Source organism: Grampus griseus (genome assembly GCF_964374135.1).
Source record: "Grampus griseus genome assembly, chromosome: 10".
Lineage (NCBI taxonomy): Eukaryota > Metazoa > Chordata > Mammalia > Artiodactyla > Delphinidae > Grampus > Grampus griseus.
In genome coordinates this window covers 12,758,304-12,777,480 of record NC_139004.1, presented here as the reverse complement: position 1 = coordinate 12,777,480, position 19,177 = coordinate 12,758,304, and the positions used below count along the sequence as shown (strand labels likewise).

General features: G+C 41.3%; 1 protein-coding gene across 6 annotated transcripts in view; it reads left to right on the top strand.

Moving 5' to 3' along the window:
- Positions 1 to 19,177, top strand: part of ATXN1 (ataxin 1) — a 396,205-nt gene that overhangs the window by 73,194 nt on the left and 303,834 nt on the right. The window contains exons 3-4 of one of the 6 annotated variants that reach the window (XM_082664148.1): positions 9,532 to 9,571; positions 9,981 to 10,046. The exons of the other annotated variants lie outside the window; for them this stretch is intronic. The gene's annotated coding sequence lies outside the window, so the exon portion shown is untranslated. The remainder of the gene's footprint in view (positions 1 to 9,531; positions 9,572 to 9,980; positions 10,047 to 19,177) is intronic. 6 annotated transcript variants of the gene reach the window in all.

The window sequence follows — 19,177 nt, the reverse complement described above, 5'->3', positions numbered from 1 at the left end:
GCCATTCTTTTAATTATCCAAAATATTTAGAATTTGTATACAATTACATTAATCACCCGTTACTTAAATTTTTTGTTCCTGGAACTATTCCATTTTTAAAAGTGTGCATATAGAACAGAGAAATATTTAGAAATATACAGGCAGAGCTAAAGTCACTATTTCTGCTCTCAAAAGAATTTATCGAAAAAGAAAATATCTCACTTTGTGAAATTATATTTTTGTTTAAGGGCTTGGTAACACTTGGAGAATGTTTCAGCTTTTAACAGTTTAAAGATTGAGCAATGACTGGTTTCTCTGTTTCCTGATTTGTTGCCACGTAGTAAACTGTAACTTCTTTTTTATCACCTGTAAACATTTTGTCAGCTGTGTAAGTTAGAGGCCGATTTAACTGATGCATCTCACCACTGGCAAAAAGCAATATTCTCTTCTTCAGCTTGTAACAGGGAGGACTGCTGGGTTTTCTATAAGAAGTCGACTTTAAAAGTGGTGGTTTTTTGGCATGTGGCGTGGGTGCAGCAGCAGTTCTGTGCCTGCCTTTCAGAATGTGCAGAGACGCCCGGGTCTGTGGGCGGGGGAGCCCCCTTTATGTCCTCCTTGTTACTCATTCAATTGTTTGTTCCTCACCAGTAAAGGGAAAACCCAGAGCCCCGTACGGGACTCGTTCTCAGTAACGGGGGTGGGGAATGGTGGGCCGGAGACGCCATGGTCATTTGGCAAAAGCCTTCATTTTAGAATAGTTTAGCAAAATGCAGTTTTATTACTTTACTATCAGTATGTATTCCAAGCTAATATGTAAACGGCATTAGTGATCAGAATGGAGTACTATAGTGAACAAAACCTCCCACGCTCTTAGAAGTTCACCTGATATGACAGTGAATGCTTTTAACATTTTTCCCTGCATAATAAGAATTCCTGGAGCCAGAAGCTGAAGGGGGGGTGTGTGTGTGTGTGTTGTTTGTAGAAGTTAGCAAATATGTTAGTCCATTGACCGTTTCCTCGGTTTTCTGAAAGAAAGTTTCATTCACTGTGCTTCTGATTTGTTCCCCGTGAAGTCTCTCTCACCTTTAGAATACGAAGGTGAATTAATGAAGAATCCTTTATTCTTTTAGAAAACACTCCTAAGAAGGTGACACTTAACTTGCATATGAGACTCTAAAAATGTAGAGGTTATATAATAAATTCAAAGAAATTGAATTATGTATTCATTAAGAAGACATTATCCTTATTAGCAGAGACTAAATGATTACGGTTTTACAGAATACTAAATACTTAGGAAGTACAGGAAAAGGATGTCATTGGCCTGGCACACACACCAGGGACTAGGTTGGCGTCTCAGGCGTGTCATTAACCGTTGTGTGGCCTTTGTCAAATACCCTAGCCTCTCTGGGCCTTAGGAAAATGAGGAAGTTGGATTACATCAGTGGTTTTCAAATGTGGCTTCAGAAACCCCTGGAGAGTTCTAGGCCTCCCACCAGCCTCTACTGAATGAGCTTAAAGGCTTGGGGGAGGGGGGCAGGTTGAGGCCCAGGGATCTCTGTATTTAATAATAGAGTTTCAGTTCATGAAACCACAAAATCAAATGATCTTTAAGACCACCTCCAGCTCTTATGTTTCAATGCCTATAAAAAGTAGCCCTTGATCATTTGGCCGTGATCCAATAAGGAATTGAGCCTCCGATAAGGGGAACTTTAAAATAGGAAGGGGGGATGGATTTGATCATTTCTGAGGGCTACTGCTTTCCCACTTTCAGGAGAGTCTGAGATCTTCCCAAAGGAATAGAGCTGAGAGCTGAGAAAGGTGATTTCTCCTTACCATCTCCCTGGAGTTGAAGGTACTCCTAGATGTCCCCGTGCCTTCAAGCCATCAACCATTGGCTAATTTGTCGGCCCTGTGGTCGGCATCTGAGTTAGCAGACACATGATGAAAAAGTGGCCATATTCTGTCATCGTGCCAGACCAAGGAGGGACCAGGAGAAGAAGTGTGGCACGAACCAGGCCCCTGCCAGGGGCGCTGACAGCTCCTAGGCTCCCAGAGGCACAACCTCTGCCCCTGCAGCCTGGGCACAGATAAGATCTCTGGGAGATGGGAACGGCGGGGGGAGCAAGGGAGGAAAGGAAAGTCGCAGGGATTCTGAAGTGGTGGTAATATCCGTAGTGGCGGCAGAACAGTTTGCCAAGAAGAAAACTCTGGCACTAAGCGTGCCAAGCATGTTTGTACTAGAATATGGGGTTCAAACATTCAAACAGAACTCTGTCTGTTTGCAAGGACTCATGTGAAAGGTTTGTTTGTCCTGAGCTGAAATCCAGGAGTCTGTCATAAGCTCTCTCAGGTCATCTTCAAGCCCCTCGAATCTAATCTCCAAAAAAAGGGAAGACAGAGGGCTCGGGTCTTCAGTTCCCTAAGGAGGAGTGAGACATTTTTCTTCTGGACGTCCCTGCCTGTGAGTATTAAGGAGAGCTCTGTGTCCAAAGTTCCTGCAGGAGGGTTAACAGAGGCGGAAAGTTGAAATAACCTTAAAGGCGCTGAAGCTGAGGAACTGCCGTCTTCATCCTCACAGCCACAGTTAGTTTTGGAAGGCTGTCCGTGGAGAGACTCAGGGCCGCCGTTCATTTAGAATGCAGCTGTGTTGGATGCCTCTGGTGTGTTGGCCCATTGGGTACCATATCTCTTCCACACCTTGTCCCGGTCCAAGGTGGAGAAAGCTGCGTCTTGCTTGAAGTTAGACCGACGACTGGATGTCTAGATTTGCACTGAACACACGAGCAAGTGGTTGGTGACATTACAAAAGGAGTCCTTTTTGGTAAATAACCTGAGTTTTTTTTTTGGAAAAGGCCAGATGGAAGAAAGCAAAGGATGCCTTTTCTTTTCGCTTATGTTTTGGAAACCTGGATCTCATCAACTTTCTGATTGGTTTTGGCTGTCAAGGCTCCTTATGGCAGAGCCACTGCAAGCCAGGTTTCTGAGGTTCTTCCTGACCCATGTTGGCAGCCTCTTAAAAAAAACTGTCATTCCGAGTTCAGCTAAAATATATAACTCAACCCATAAATACCATATAAAGTATATGAATAGAAGGAGGAAAGTGTGGATTAACAGACTAAAAAGTAGTAGTCTTGCCATGAAAAATACTATAAAACACTCTGAGGAAGGTTCTTGCTTATGTTATTACTCGTCCAGCAAATGTAGAGGCGCTGACCCACTTCTCATGGTCCATAGTTTCCCGTTTCTCTGCTGGGAGGTTGCAGATTTTCTTGAAAAAGACTCCACTCATGTTTGTCGTCAGTTTATCCTAGGCAGTGCGTGTGGAAGCGATTCAGCATCCTGATAAAAGAAATTAAGTGCTCCTTTTACATGTTCCTTTCTTTTTCTTCCATGAGTGTTCTCTGTTGCTTTGGATGAGAAATCCTCGAATATCGAATGGCATAATTTTCGCTGATTTTGAAAATAAAAAGTGAGAATAGTCGAAAGGAAGAGGGAAATGCTTCACGTGAGACTCGATATTCACTGTGTTTGGATACAGATTGGGGCAGGTGTGGGGGGCACTCTGAAGGGGAACCAGCTGCTCCCCGAGAATGAGGTCAAGACTCAGTAGTTCTGTGCTTTTGGTGGCCGCATTACATCAAGGCTCTTGCGGACGTTACCGCAAAGGGGGACAGGTGACATCGAGCACCGTTCTCTGGGACTTGTTTGTTGTACAGGGAGCTCTCATTTTCAGGTCTCGGCTGTGTTCGGAAGAGTAAACGTTGGTCCTTTCATCATGCATCTTTTTTTCTCCCAGCTTCTGTTATCTGCCACGTGTCTATTTCATTTGGCCTTGAAGTGCACGGTTCTTAAAATTGCTGACAGATAATCTCCATTTCACATTTTGCTGGCACTGTGGTCTCACTGTAAATACTCCCGGTATGTTCGTGGGAAGTTGCATAATTGCAGCTACTCGAGTTGACTGTGCAATATGCTCAGTGACTAATGGCCTAATCAGGACTTGAAAAATATATAAACAGTTCAACAGAAGCCATTGATTCACTGAGCTCTTTTCAGCCAGAAAAGGGTGAGCTAATGGGAATGGGAGAGATAGAGGTGTGCAGCCGAGTCTTGGGGTATTGAAGTCAGAGCGTGCCCGCAGATCCCACAGATCCCATGCAGCCTTGCTCATTGGTGGCTCATCCTTGTTCACGTGCATGAGTCTGGAGGGCCCCAGGGTCGTTCTCATTGGCTCTTATGTGGTGTTCCTTAGTGCGCGTGTTATACGTGCGACAACTTTGTGCCTTTTCTCTAAATACTGCTGACTGTGGCAGCTCTGGAAAGGCTGCCGGTCTCACATGTTGTCTGTGGCATCACCCTGGGATTCTTAGGATAGAATTTCAGTGGAGGCTGTTCAAGCCTGACTGCCGGGCTTACCTGGGCACATGGTTGATTGTTCTGTCATCCTCAGTGGCACCTTTCCTTCCAAAATGTGCAGCTGAGATGCACAGAGATAGAGACTTTCAAAGGGACTGAGTAGCCCCCCGAAAGGATCCCCATATCTCTACTTGGAGCACAGAAAAGTCCAGGAGGAGTAATAACAGTCATCACTGTCATGTCCCCTTTCCTTCAGAATTTATTAGATCGCCCCTAAATTCTATGCTTCCCCCCAGCATAACCTTTTCCCATACAAAATTTTCTCTTAGCTCCACCACTAATTTAATTTTTCAGTTCTTTGATGACGTCCTTCAATCTCTAGGAGCTAGTCTCTCACTGATGTAATAATTCAAATCATTCCTAATTTTTTATGATGGAATTTTGTGTTTTCTGAAATAATGGACTGTTTCCTTAAGCACATGCTGGTTAATTCATAAAGGAAAAAAAAAAAAAGAGCCCTTTCACACTTCCCGTGTCCCACATTCATGGTAATGCTTGTCCTTCTTTCTGGCTGTTTAAGAATTAAATGGCCAGTGGGCTTCTTTATGTGTAATAGTGAATGACACTCATCACTCATCAGTAGTGAATAACACTCATAATGTTTTTTTGTTTTTTTTTTTTTGCGGTACGCGGGCCTCTCACTGTTGTGGCCTCTCTCGTTGCGGAGCACAGGCTCCGGACGTGCAGGCTCAGCGGCCATGGCTCACGGGCCCAGCCGCTCCACGGCATATGGGATCTTCCCGGACCGGGGCATGAACCCGCGTCCCCTGCATCGGCAGGCGGACTCTCGACCACTGCGCCACCAGGGAAGCCCACTCATAATGTTTTACTTTAAGGTTTTAAACCTGCTGGAGGGTAGGTACACTGGATGAGAATTTATTTTGGAGCTCAGGACATTGTAGATTTGGGAACGAAAAGGAAGAAAGGGAAGGGGTAGAACAAGATGTCTGCGGACTTCCTGGGGCTCCTAAAAGCAGTAGCCTTGTCCCAGGGCTGCCTGCAGCTCTGCCCCCTGACCCTCCTCACAGGTCAGTTCTGGGGCTGCTGTCCCACCACAAATCCGAGATACAGAGCCAGGAGGCAGGACAGCATCCTCACTTACTTAAGTCCTACACATTCTGTTAGAGTTATCAGTACTGGATGTGGGAGACCAGGGGTAAAATACTCCAAAAGAGCAGAGAAGCAAGGGAAAAAAAAGAGGTATGAAGGGATTTAGAAAATATTTGGCACTTATTTGGTTATGTGTTTAATTTTTTAAAATAGCAACCAGATTAAAAATATTTTTTGAAGAAATCACTCTTAAAGTTACTCTTCATACCACCATTTTAAGAACTCAAGATGTGAAGCCACGATTTTTTAAACGACAGCAACAATACATTTATTAGTAGGCGCTAGAGTTAAAGAAGCTTCCTGTTCCAACAGAATGAATTAAAACCTGCTGGAAAGCACTACCACTTTAGCATGCTTCAGCTAAACCTTCCATTTCACTCTAGGGATATAATACTTATATTAAGAGAGGAATGATTTGAATGGTCAGACATTATTGTGTGACCCTCCAATGAGTCTAACTCAGCAATTCCCAGACTTTGTGTATGTGAAGGTTGCTGTCAAGAGTTGTCTACACAAAATCGTGTTTGTAGTGTCTTATGGGAACGTTAAGGGATTTTCAAAGTGAATTTGAATGATATATGACCTTTGTTTAGTGTTTGAACTTAACCACCGACATAAAAACTCACTCTACTATTGTTTTCCTCCCTCCCTCCTTTCCTTACCTTCCTTCCTTACTTTTTTCTTTCTTTCCTTTTTCCTCCCTTTTTGGTAGATTAAATTCCACAGATTTTTTTTTGTGAAATTAAAATAGTGGTGTCAATTTATATTCAAATGAGAACATTACTTGCATGCTGAATATTCAGATCTCTTAGAGAAAATAAATAATGAAAATATGCTGTAGAAGTCTATCTGAATTCCCCATCTTTTGTTCCTACTCAGCTTTCTGTCTTCAGTTTCTCATTTTTAGCTGGAAAAGTGTACCAGCCAAAAGACAGCCAGGTTCTTTGTGCAGCAAAGCATATCAAACCATCTGTAGATTAAAAAAAGTAACATTTTGGCGTAAAAACCACCTTCTGATGTAAGACAGAATGAACATGATAGTGATTGATATACTAGAGTACATGACATTGTTATTCAGAATTTGAAAATAAGATTTTCCTGTAAATAACTCAAGGTATTCCATAGTTGGTTAAGACTTATGTGCTACAAACATGTGCATTTTCTCAAAAATCAAGAGAAATTAAAGTAGTACCCAAGAAGTTAGATTTTGAAGTAAAAATGTCAGGGAAAATCCTGAAAGTAATTTAAACATTGGCATTTTACAGATTTCACTTATATCTGTCATAGAAGAGTAATTTACCCTGCATTTTTGCCATGTGGCATCAACCCCATTAATTTATTTCTGTCATTTCTGACTGGCAAAATTAAAGTAATTCAGTCCTATAAAGAAGGCTTTTTTTCTGCCATTGTTAAAATTAAGTGGCACAAATGAAAGCTACATCTGATTGATTGCCAGAATTTAGGAAAAAACCAAACAAACAACATTTTGGCTCGAGCAGGTCTTTTAGGCAAACAGCCATGGATGAAAGTTGCACGAAAAAAAACAACCACATAAGTTCATCATGTGCCAGACACTTTCAGACAACCACTGAATTTTTTAAAATTTCATAGACAATTTGAAGTACATGGTAGATACAGAAAACAGGGTGTGATGGTTGAGGAAAACAATGAATGAAGAGCAGTAATAGAAGATTGTAAACAATTTTATCTGAATTTCATCAACTGCCTTTTGCCTACATTCACACTTTGTTATCTAGTGGAAAAACGAATGTAGGTGAACATTTAGCTTCTTAAAAAAAGGAATTAGCTGTTTGAAAGGACAGACGGTCGTGTTGAATTTTACCTGAAGAGTAACCCTCAAAACACTCCTTTGAAAACATATCAGCCTTCACCGGTATGAATGAAGCAGGATACAGGTAAAATGGGTAGAATAAACAGGATTTGGAGAAAAATCCTACTATACAGGGTTAAAAAAATTTTTTTTTAGTGTAATTAATTCGACCATTCTAATACTGTTGAGACATTTAAACAAAATACATCAAAAATAAGTTTGTGATAAAGCATTGTTTTAGTAAAATCTTTTTCACATGTTTGATCCTAGTCCTACGACGGATTTGCCTAGAAGCTGCACGGCCAGAACTATGAATAAACATGTTTTGTGGCTTTTGATCTTATATATTGCAAAATAATCTCCAGGTAGTATATAAAAAAATTTCCCCCCAATATTGATTTTCCCCCATAGCTAGCCATCTGTGAAAAAGCTACTAGAAACCACTCCAGACCTAATGATGAGGGTATAGAGGGAAAATAAGCCAAGAGCTGAGAAATAATTTCATCTCAAATGTTATAATCAAACATCTCAAGTATTGTATGACTTTTAAAAATAAGTGTTGTGGGCTAAGCGTTATGTGACTCCCTGTCTTCTTACCTAGGTGGGATTTTCAAATAGTGCTCATTCTGGGGAGGGGGATTTAAAAATAGAAGACTCCTTCCCCCAGTCTGCATATAATACCTGTGTTCCAACTTGGAGCCCTTCACTTGCCAAGTTCATTGCTTGTCATCTCCCAGGGCTCATCCACAGTCTCCTGATTCACGCCTTATTATTTGTTTACAGGTTTGTCTCCTGGACTAAGGTTGGAGAGCTTTTTTAGGACAAGGGCAAACTGCTGTCCCTTCGTACATTTCCCGTGGTGCTTTATTACCTGTGGCCACTCAGACATTATTCATTGATTTTTAAAAAAATTGTTAGCTAATAAGTGAAAATAAAATAAAAGAGCCAAATGAGTTAAAAGCTCAGATCCGAAATGTTAACAAAATCGTGTAGGGGGTACAGCGAACACGGGATAAAATGAACATGCTAATGCTAGATCTTGTGGTGGAATAGAAGAAAGTCAGTGATTGTTGCTGGTGTAAAACTTGTCTTTGTCAGCTGAACATTCCAGAGTAGAGGCCAGTGTTGTAGTTAAATCTGTTCCAGAGAGGTTTCCAACCAAAAAGAATCATACTGAAATTCTTTGGTCATCATGAGCCATCCACAACAGAAAATATAATTTGTGAGTTGGGAATAAGGGTAGGAAACCCAAGTTTATATCCTTTTTTACAGGAAAAAAATATCCATTCTGCCGCTTGTACTGCTTTCTTCTTTATGGCTCTGGCACGCTCCTTGCCGTTGTTTATTATTATTTGTTATTATTGATTGTTTTATTATCCCACCACTACGTGGAGAGTGCAAGGACCATGTTTTATTCATACGTGTCCTTGGGGCCTAGCACAGAGTAGGCACTCAGCAAATGCTGAATGTAGCAATAAGATGTTTCAGTTTCCCTAGCAGCGAAAAAGATATATAAAACCAGTGCTAAGACTAACAAGAGTTGGTTTCATATGCTGGTAATTGTGGGTTTAGAAATAAGGAGCTACTTTATGCATTATTTTTATAAAAGTCTGTTGTAAACCTGAGTAACTTTCAAAGTAAAAAGTACAGTTATGAGGTATTAGGTCTGGCAGGGACTAAAACCCTCCAACTCAGTCCTTTTAAGAGCATCACCCTGCTCTTCTCCACAAGCCAGATAAAAGTGGTGAGTATAGGTTAGTAAACAGTCTTTTAGAAATCTTAGCTTGTATGTATTTTCACCAGATTGCAAACTCACCCAGCCTTCCTACTTTAGTTCCAAAGGTGGTGTCACTGCCAGCCTGATGAGGGTAGCTAGGTTGGAGACACAGTCTCCGTGCTGTTACCTGTCTTGATGTTTTCATTCATAATGCAGTACTTTGGTATTTTGGAGACAATATGTAATGGTGTCCAAGTGTCTTTCCTCCCCACCCCACCCTGTCGTCGTCTTCCCTGGCAGTGCCCTGCACCCAATTTTATTTAATTAATTAACGTATTTATTTATTTAATTTTTAATTAAAATTAAAAAAAATTATATTATAGTTGGTTAACAACATTGTGTTAGTTTCAGGTGTACAGCAAAGTGATTCAGTCATACATATGCATGTACCTATTCTTCTAATTCTTTTCCCATTTAGGTTATTACAGAGTATTGAGCGGAGTTCCCTGGATTATACAGTACGTCCTTGTTGGTTATCTATTTTATACATTTATTTTATTTTTATTTACGTATTATTTTTGGCTGTGTTGGGTCTTCATTGCCGTGTGCGGGCTTTAGAGTGCGCAGGCTTCAGTAGACACGGTGCGTGGGCTCAGTAGTTGTGGCTCGTGGGCTCTAGAGCGGCAGGCTCAGTAGTTGTGGCACACAGGCTTAGTTACTCCGTGGCATGTGGGATCTTCCCGGACCAGGGCTCAAACCCGTGTCCCGTGCATTGGCAGGCGGATTCCCAGCCACTGCGCCACCAGGGAAGCCCCATATCTATTTTAAATATAGCAGTGTGTACACGTCAATCCCAAACTCCCATAGCATAGAAGATTCATCTTCACCTCCCCCTTAAAACTCTTTCCTTTCGCTTTCCCCCTTCAGGTGTCATAAATGCTTGAATTTCAGATCTTCAAAACAAATTGAAAATGTGTAACATCTTCCAAAAAGGTAAAAGAAAATTTGAGTCTGTGGCTGGCAGTGTTGACTGCCAAAGGCCAGTATCATTACCTAAAATGAGGAAAATCCAAAAGGAGCACGTTGTTTGGTTCAGGACCTTGGCCCTTAGTTCTTCAGGGTAACGTGATATTATTTTCAGACTTTATAAGAATATTGTTCACTTGGAGAAAGGCCATTGAGAGAAAAATGTAAAATTCTGAAGTCTTAGAATTAATTACGACGGCAATAGTTATGGAGGATTAATGTACGGAGGTTGCAGTTAAGTTGATCTGTTAAAATGCTACTGGTTATTTGTAGGTACCAAGGATTTATATGCTATTATTCCCTGGAAGAACATTCTGTAAAGTCACCAATCTCTGCAATTTGGATACCCACCTCCATCTAGACTACACTAATGGTGATCCTATGAATTTAATATCCAATCTTAGAAGCTGTATTTTTTTGTTTAAGATTTCAGTAAGGGCTTCCCTTGTGGCGCAGTGGTTGCGAGTCCGCCTGCCGATGCAGGGGACACGGGTTCGCTCCCCGGTCCGGGAAGATCCCACATGCCGCGGTGCGGCTACCGTGAGCCATGGCCGCTGAGCCTGCGCGTCCGGAGCCTGTGCTCCGCAACGGGAGAGGCCACAGCAGTGAGAGGCCCCCGTACCGCCAAAAAAAAAAAAAAAAAAAAAAGATTTCAGTAAGAATAGGAGCTGTGTTTTCCATTTACAGTTTTGCTATTTTGAAATTGATGTGGAACGTCTGAATGGAATTAAGAACTACGTAAGACAGGATCTTAACATCTTGGTTTAAGTCATTTTCTTAGACCTTGTTGAGGAACTTCTCTCTTTCTCTAGTAGCCTGATGCTCTTTTTCTGAGATGGTGGCTCTTTCCTGGGATCTGATTCCCAAACATCTGTTCTGTCATCAGAGTCAAGCTAAGTCAGTCATCTGCATGTTTGATTTACACTGTGTTAAACCTTGTGATTGCAAGGATTTTTATTAATCGTGTAGAGGTAGTAAATTGCAGAGAGCTTTAGAGAGTTCTTCGTAACCGTGAAATAGCAAGCATCGGCCTTTATAGCGGCGGAATGGCTTCTGAGCTCCTTGGCAGCCTTGGGTTGCGGGTCATTGTGGAACGGCCATGCTTCCGTGGCCTGTGGCCGGGAGTAAGTGTAGTGGGGCCATTAAAAGAGGCCTGTGGTTGAGTTTTGACTTAGCGCTGCTTTACAATGCCAAACAGACTGAATTCATGGGAAACTTGAGTTTGAATGAGACCAGCTGCAATGTAAGTGAAATATATGCACATGATGGAGGCTTCCCCCTCCATGGGAGAAACTGATGGAGAGGAAGAGAGAGCACAGAGCACCAGCTAAACTGACATATGCCTTAGACCCGTGGGTATCAGCCTGGGACCATTTTCAGCCCCCAGGGGACGCTTGGCAGGGTCTGGAGACATTTTTGATTGTCATAACTGGGAGCGGGGGTAGTTTCTACTGGCCTCTAGTGGATAGAGGCCCGGGACGCTGCTGAGTATCCTACAGTGCGTAGAACAGTGCCCACAACAAAAGAATTTTCTGGGGCTTCCCTCGTGGCGCAGTGGTTGGGAGTCCGCCTGCCGATGCGGGGGACACGGGTTCGTGCCCCGGTCCGGGAAGATCCCACATGCTGCGGAGCGGCTGGGCCCGTGAGCCATGGCCGCTGGGCCTGCGCCTCCGGAGCCTGTGCTCCGCAAGGGGAGAAGCCACAACAGTGAGAGGCCCGCGTACCGCCAAAAAAAAAAAAAAAAAAAAAAAATCTCTGGCCCTAAATGTCAATAGTGCTGGAGTTGAGAAGCCCTGACTTAGACCCTCTCCTTTTTGTAATTTCCAAGGTGATAAACCAGGCTGTCTTGGTGGAAGGTGAGCAGATAGGCTGCAGGTCTGAGTGGCAAGAGCAGGATAAGGAGAGAGACGGATAAGAGAAGTGGCAGTGCTGTTGGAAACTGTTTGGGCCATATCTCGTTTGTCTGCAAATGAACATTTGGGATTCTATCTTTTTACCTGTTTGGGAAGGCTGAAAAGGATGTGGGCCGCTGTACTGTGGCCTTTGTGTTAGAGGTAATTTGAGTGTTTATTTCCTTTTCTTCAGAGAACCTGTATGAGTTTTCTAGGGCTGCTGTAACAAATGACCACGAACTTGGGGACTTAAAGCAACACAGATTTATTATCTCCTAGTTCTATAGGTCAGACATCCAACCCAGGTCTCACGAGGCTGAAATCAAGGTGTCAGCAGGGCTCCAGGGATCCTTGCTTTTTCTAGTTCCTAGAGGCACTTGTGGCCCCTCTCTCCCTTCTTAAAGCCAGCAACAGTGCCTCTTCCTGTCCCTTTCCCCTGCAGTCACCTCTTCCTTGACTCACTTCTGCCAGCCTTTTCTACTCTTAAGGACCCTTTGGTTACATTGGGCCCCCCTGTATAATCCAGGAGACCCTCCTCATCTCAAGGTTCTTAATTGAATCACTTCCGTGAAATCCCTTTTTCCGTGGACGGTAACATTCACAGGTTGTAGTGATTAGGATGGAGACATCTTTGGGGTTGGGGGGTGCCTTATTCTGCCTACGCGGAACCCAAAGCATCTACCAGTGCCACTTTTGCTGACTCGAGCTATATATTGAGAAAGAAGGTTTATAAAAATGGTTTGAAATAATCCTCTTTTCAGTGGTATAATTTCAGTGTTTTTAGAAGCAAGTTTTCTTTCATTTGGTGTGGTGTGACTACACTCCACTAGAAGGCATTTGGAGAATGTTTAAAGTAATTATTTAAAGTGGCAAAGATACATTCCAATAGAAGAGAAACCAAGAGGGAAACAGGTAGTGGAGGAAACTCCAGACAAAGGGTTTGAAAACTTGAATGTGCAGCTAATGCTCACTTGGGGGTAAGGGGAGGACTGGTTGAAAATTCAGATTCCTGGGCCCTAAGAGCCTGGCTAAATGGGTTAGGGGTGGGGCCCCAGGGGCTGTATTTTTAATGTGCACTCTCCTGTGATACATTTAATATAAAAGGTTCTTGGATCACACTTTGAGAAACAAAATGTAAATAACTATTTTAAAACAAATATATATCTTAATAATTTAGTGTAAGATAAAACTATTACATAGTACTGATATTGGAAGACAGAATAAATAAGTATGTTAAGTATATGAATTCTTGACATTCTTGTCATTTCAGTTACATTTGTGGGAATGAGATTTGTTTCTGGCATATTCGAATCCTTACTGTATCAAGCCATATTTATATTCAAAGTATATAATGATTTTGAGCCTTGATTGTTCTTGTTAAGACTGTCATCTTCTCTGTGTGATTAATTGTTGTGTTGATATAAATACGATTTTGGCTTACTAATGTTCAAGAACTAATGACTCGGGAATTCACTGACTCCATCCTATATGTAATAGTTGTATATCCATTCTGTATATAATAGTTTGCATCTGCTCATCCCAAACTCCCAATTCATCCCTCCCCCACCCCACCCCCTTGGCAACCACAGTCTGTTCTCTATGCCTGTGAGTCTGTTTCTGTTTTGTAGATATATTCATTTGTGTTATATATTAGACGCCACATGTAAGTGATATCATATGGTATTTATCTTTCTCTTTCTGACTTGCTTTGCTTAGCGTGATAATCTCTATGTCCATCCATGTTGCTGCAAATGGCATTATTTTGTTCTTTTTTATGGCTGAGTAATATTCCGTTGGATATATATATATCACATCTTTAGCCATTCATCTGTTGATGGACGTTTAGGTTGTTTCCATGTCTTGGCTATTGTAAATAGTGCTGCTATAAATATAGGGACGCATGTAACATTTATGAAATTCTTAACAGAACAGTTGCTCAATAAATGCTAACTCTAGAAACATTGATTAGAAGCTTTTTCTGGGACTTCCATTTTAGGAGTAGAAACTTAAGAGTTCAGAATTCCTATCCATCCAGTCCTTAAGGCCTACCTTTGCTATGGCGTCTTCCCTGATACCTCTCCTACATAAAATGATTTCCTTTCTGTAGTCCCGTGGCTCTCCTCTTATTCTCTCACTTTATTGCAAAGAGGTTGTGCCATTTATGTACATACTCTCTTCCCAGATGGAGACTAATCTTCCCAAGGGCATGATCCATCGTATCAAATACTTTATACTCCAGAGAAGCACCTGGCAGAATTTGTTTCCAAAACACATATTTAATGCATATGTTGGTGAATTGACTACGATTTAGACAATTTATGGCATCACCTTACAATTTGTCAGGTATTATCTCTCACTTGTTTAGAAATTGAAAACTTGGCGATGACTTTTGTAAAATCAAATTTGAGAATAGTATTTACTAAGCTTTGTATGTGAATGATGTCACAATCTCAAAAATTAGCTAGAGTAAGTCTATTTTAATGAGGATGGTTTGTTATCTAGATGACATATTCCACATGTAACATCCAAATGAACTATATAGCATTGAGCCGTTGGCATGTGATTGTGGTGAGCAGAAGCAGTTATTATACATTACTTGGTAAAATTCATATTCATATCTTGTCAGTTTACAGTGAGCCAGAGATTGAAAATAACATTTGTTTCTGTTTTAGTAACTGCTTTAAAAAATATCTCAAATCACTTTATTTTCTTTAGTTTGACTGCTAGTAGTGTTTTTAATATGTGGCCTTTCAAGTAAGTAATGAAATTGCATCAATGCAACTTGGCAATGCATAACAGGACATGCTTCTAGGATTATTTTTAATGATTGAAAGTCAAGTTGAATTTTTTTTTTAAAGACCCAAAATACAGATGAGCCAAGTAAACCCAGAAAGAAATATGTGAATGAAATGTTGGTTCTTGGCCCTTTGCGTATTCTCCACATCTATTTTCTCCAGATCCCTTCTTTCTTGCCCATTCACAACAAAAGGGGAAGGGTGGTGGGAGTCTCAGAGTATGTTCTGTTGGTGTATTTGTTTGCATTCCCCTTTCTCTTCACTGATAGTTTGAAGAGTACTGTAGTTGTCCCTGGTTTGAGGGGGTACAGCCATCAGATCTGTGTTTTCTAGAGGCGGCTTTTGTGGCAGTCTGGAAAGTTGACTGGAGGACTATGAGAGCGGTTGGAAATCTTGGTGGACGGGCAGGAGGGGTGGGTGAGAGCAGAGGCAGCAATGCTGGAGGGACAGAAAGGGAAGGATTCAAGTAGTGTAACCAGGAAGTAGAATGATTAGAATTTGGTACAGCTCACTTGAGGAATAAGGGGGAAGGCAGAGGTGTGGGAGCTGTTTGTTTCTAGTTTGGGCAACTCAGTGATGTCGGGGTACTAGGAATAGGCTTAATGGATCCATAAAAGTGATGGGCCCCCAGACTCTCTCCTATCACCCAACATTGCTTGCCTGCTTTCCTTGATGACTCGTTAGCTTACCTCTTTAGATTACCTCTTCTTGGTTGGGGACCATGGCGAATGGCATCTTCAGCTTCCCTTGGGTGGTCTGGGGTATTGGGTGCTTAGAAGTGAGAACAGGTGGTTGTGGGCACCACTGGTGTAAATGTGGCGGTGAAAGGGCAGTGTTCATCTAGAGCTGTCCTAGTGTCCAGTGTGAAAGGCAGGATAACAATGTTTGCCAAACTAAGAGTACTCACTTCAGATTTCAAGGCAAGAAGTTTGGTATTTACCAGGTATGAACATTAGCCCTTCACTAAGTAATGCCTGATTCAGAGAACTTCCCTTTTGTGGTACAGCACACTGAAGGGGTTCTACCAAGATAGAAAAAAAAAAAAAAAGAGAACGGTGCTTCCTAAACTATAATTACTTAAATGTTGCCATAAGTAAATATTTTAAATGTACAAAAATGGCAACCTCAGGAAATACGACTAAGAAGTCAAGATGTGACACACCCTTTTGCCCGCACCTTTGTAGCTGTTGAAAATTTCCACCAAGAATGATATATGCAAAGAAGGTTAAGGTCAGGCTGTGAAGTTTCAGAGGGAGGCCAACATTTTCATGGCCTTTAATTTTACAGAATTACAATCTAGTGATGGAGCTTACAAATGGGAATCCAGTATTTAAGTTAGGTAATCTGTCATCGTAATTAGATAAGAGCAATTACGGTGGCTTTCCTTTCTTAACTTCTGTACAGAAATTTGGCATGGCAACAAAACAAAACAAGAAAACAGGTCTGCTCCTAACCACGTTGCTTGCAAATACACAAGCCTTGAACTTATTTGGTTTGTCTGAGAGAAAGAGGAGTTTGGGAGGAGAATGAAATATCTCATGAGTTGGACATAGTATTGAAGGATTTTTGTTCTTATCACTTTATATTAGAATGTGTCATTTTATACAAAGTTATGTAGCATAATTTTAAAGAGTAACTACAATGCCAAGAGAATGAGCTGGATTCTTCTGTATCGTGTAGTCTTTTTTGATCCACAGGCTTTTTAATATTAAAATGAATATTTTAATATTCGTTAAAAAGCTCCATGGCACTTTGTGGCATTCATATTGGAAACAGAGATGTACAGCACACTTCAGTGAGGCATGGGACTACCAGGTAGCGTGTCATTAAGAATGGCTGAACATTTAGAAAGCGCAAGACATGATCAGTGGTTTTCTAGGTTGTACCCCAAATCCATCCTTTTTTATTTTATTTAATTTTTTTTTTTTGCCAAGAGTTAGTATATACTGTCTTACTTTCTCCTAAAATCAATTCGCATTAGGATGGAATGTCACAGATAAACTGGCATGGAGCTTCTCAGTGAATGCCATTGATTGTATTGTACTATAGACTATTATTCTCTTTCAGCATATCTAAAACTTCTGGTTGAATGACACTGCTAATTTGTTTAATTGTGGGACTGAAGAGAAATATGTTTAAAAATAAAATTGACATAAAAACACATCCTTATGTTCTTCAGTGTTCATCCAAGTGAAGAGAAACAGGAGCAAACATAATATTTTGTGTTCAGAGATGTGGGAAGTGTTGTAGGAGATTCTCCAGAAGGTCTCGAGAACCCTCACCAGCTCCAAATACTTGTCAAAGATGAGACTCACACAAATGAGGCCACGTCACCCACAGTCAGAGAGTGCACAGGAGACCCATATCGATGGGGGTCCCTGCCAGAGGCGCTTTGAGGAAAGGAAGAGCTGGACCAGTTCTGGGAGGAGAGGTGTCTTGAGCTGGGCCTTGGAAAATGATTAAGACTAACCTAGAAAGGTATTCAGTATGTTCTGAATGATTCTGGAGTAGCAGAAGAAAGGCCATTGATGTGAGGGAAATAATGGGCAGAGACTATAGTGACCCGAGGGAACTAAGGGTTTAGAAAGCATTTGAAAAGGATAATCCTACCTCCCTTACCTTACTCGCCTGCCTTAGAGATGACAGGCATTTCATTGCCCATGTTTAATAAATGTGCTTTCAGAGGAATGGAGAAGGGAATACGAGCTGAGGGTATCTTGGGTTTTGTTTACAGAATGTCATTACCAGTACTCCATCCTCATGACCTTTTCAGCATCAAAAGATTGGACTTGACATCATCTTGCCATATACGTGGCTTTTGAGTGAGACTTCACTTTCCATGGGTGATCATTCTGCTTTGGGAGGCAAAAGAATCTTGCTGCTTTGTACGTTTATCAGGGTGGGCTCTGAGCCAATTCATCGAACACCTCTTCGCTTTGCAACAGGGAACAGATGAGAGTGCTGCATCATTTGGGGGATAACTGCCAGAGGAAGAATCTGCATTACTGAAGTTCAGTAAACGGTTAATTGGAAATGAGGCAGCACAGTGAGGACTTAAGAGAGACAGACCCTTTGGTGTCAGACAGATAGAAGTTGAAGTCCTGAATCTATCACTTAGTTGTTCAGCCCTTCGAATACGTTATTTAGCCCCATGCAACTTCATTTCTTCGTTTATTAAAAATAGGAAAGTGTCTGCCATCTAGGATGGTTGTAAGGCTTAAAGAGATAATTTGAAAGCTAAACACTGAAATATTAGCTATTATTATTATTACATGTGTACATTGACACCCAGAGATAACCAGAGTTGTATAGTAGTTCTTTTTAGTTGTTAAAGAGATAATGGTTCGTCACTACATAGTTACTTCATTAACTGATTTCATGAAACAGGCCTTTCTGAATCCCTTTCAGAGTACTTAAAAAATTCATTGTCTTCAGTTAAGACAAATCCTTCCTAGATTATTAAGGCCTAGGTTGGAAGAAAGTGTTTGCCAGAGAAGTCTAAAATGTACACCTTTCACAGATCCCTACCTGGGAGAATCCCAGTAACCAAATCTTTTCTTCACGGCTAATCCTGTCCTACTTATCCTTCATGGGTTCTGTCATGGCCGTGGCCAGCCTGGGTTAACAGGCCTTGTTTAGGCTCACAGAAGCCAAGGGCAGGAAGGAAACGAAGTTCTGTGCTTCTTCTGGGAGGGATCTGCAGAGCTTAGACGGTCACCTTAGTCAGCAGTTCTCACTTTGAGAACCTCCAAGACCTTTTTGGGTGGGCAAGAGGGAGGACACCTACAGGGTCAAAACTATTTTTATGATAGTACTGGGTACTCATTTCTGTTCTCTCACAAGTGTATGGTGGGGCTTTTCAGACACTGCATGTTGTGTGATGATGTTGTATAATGAACATTGGTCGAAAATCAGTGGTCACTTCCAGTGACCAGTGCTTGATGTTACAGAATCATGCATGGGAAAAGAGCCATCCAGAAGGCAAGTCAAACCAATGAATTTTCATAGAGCAGAGCACAAGGAGTTCATTGATAAGTTTCAGATTCTGCTTTGCTACCACCCTTTAAGAAACTAGCCCTTGTCGAGTTTTGGTGTAGCATGAAAGAAGAATTTCCACCATTAGCTGAAAATGAGGCCCAGATTTTCTCCCTGTGTGCTGCAGCCAAACAACATATCACAGCAAATTGAATTCAGAGGCACATGTGAGAATTTAGCTGTTTTCTGTTTAGTCAGACATTAAAGAGACGTGCAGAAACGTAAATCAGTGCCACTCTTCTCCTTAACGTTTTGTTTTGAAAAAAATATGGTTATTTTGCTATTTTATGTAACATGCAATGGGTATATTGTTACTTAAGCTAAATGAATTAATACCTATTTTAAAATTCAGTTTTCATTTCTAATATAACTATCG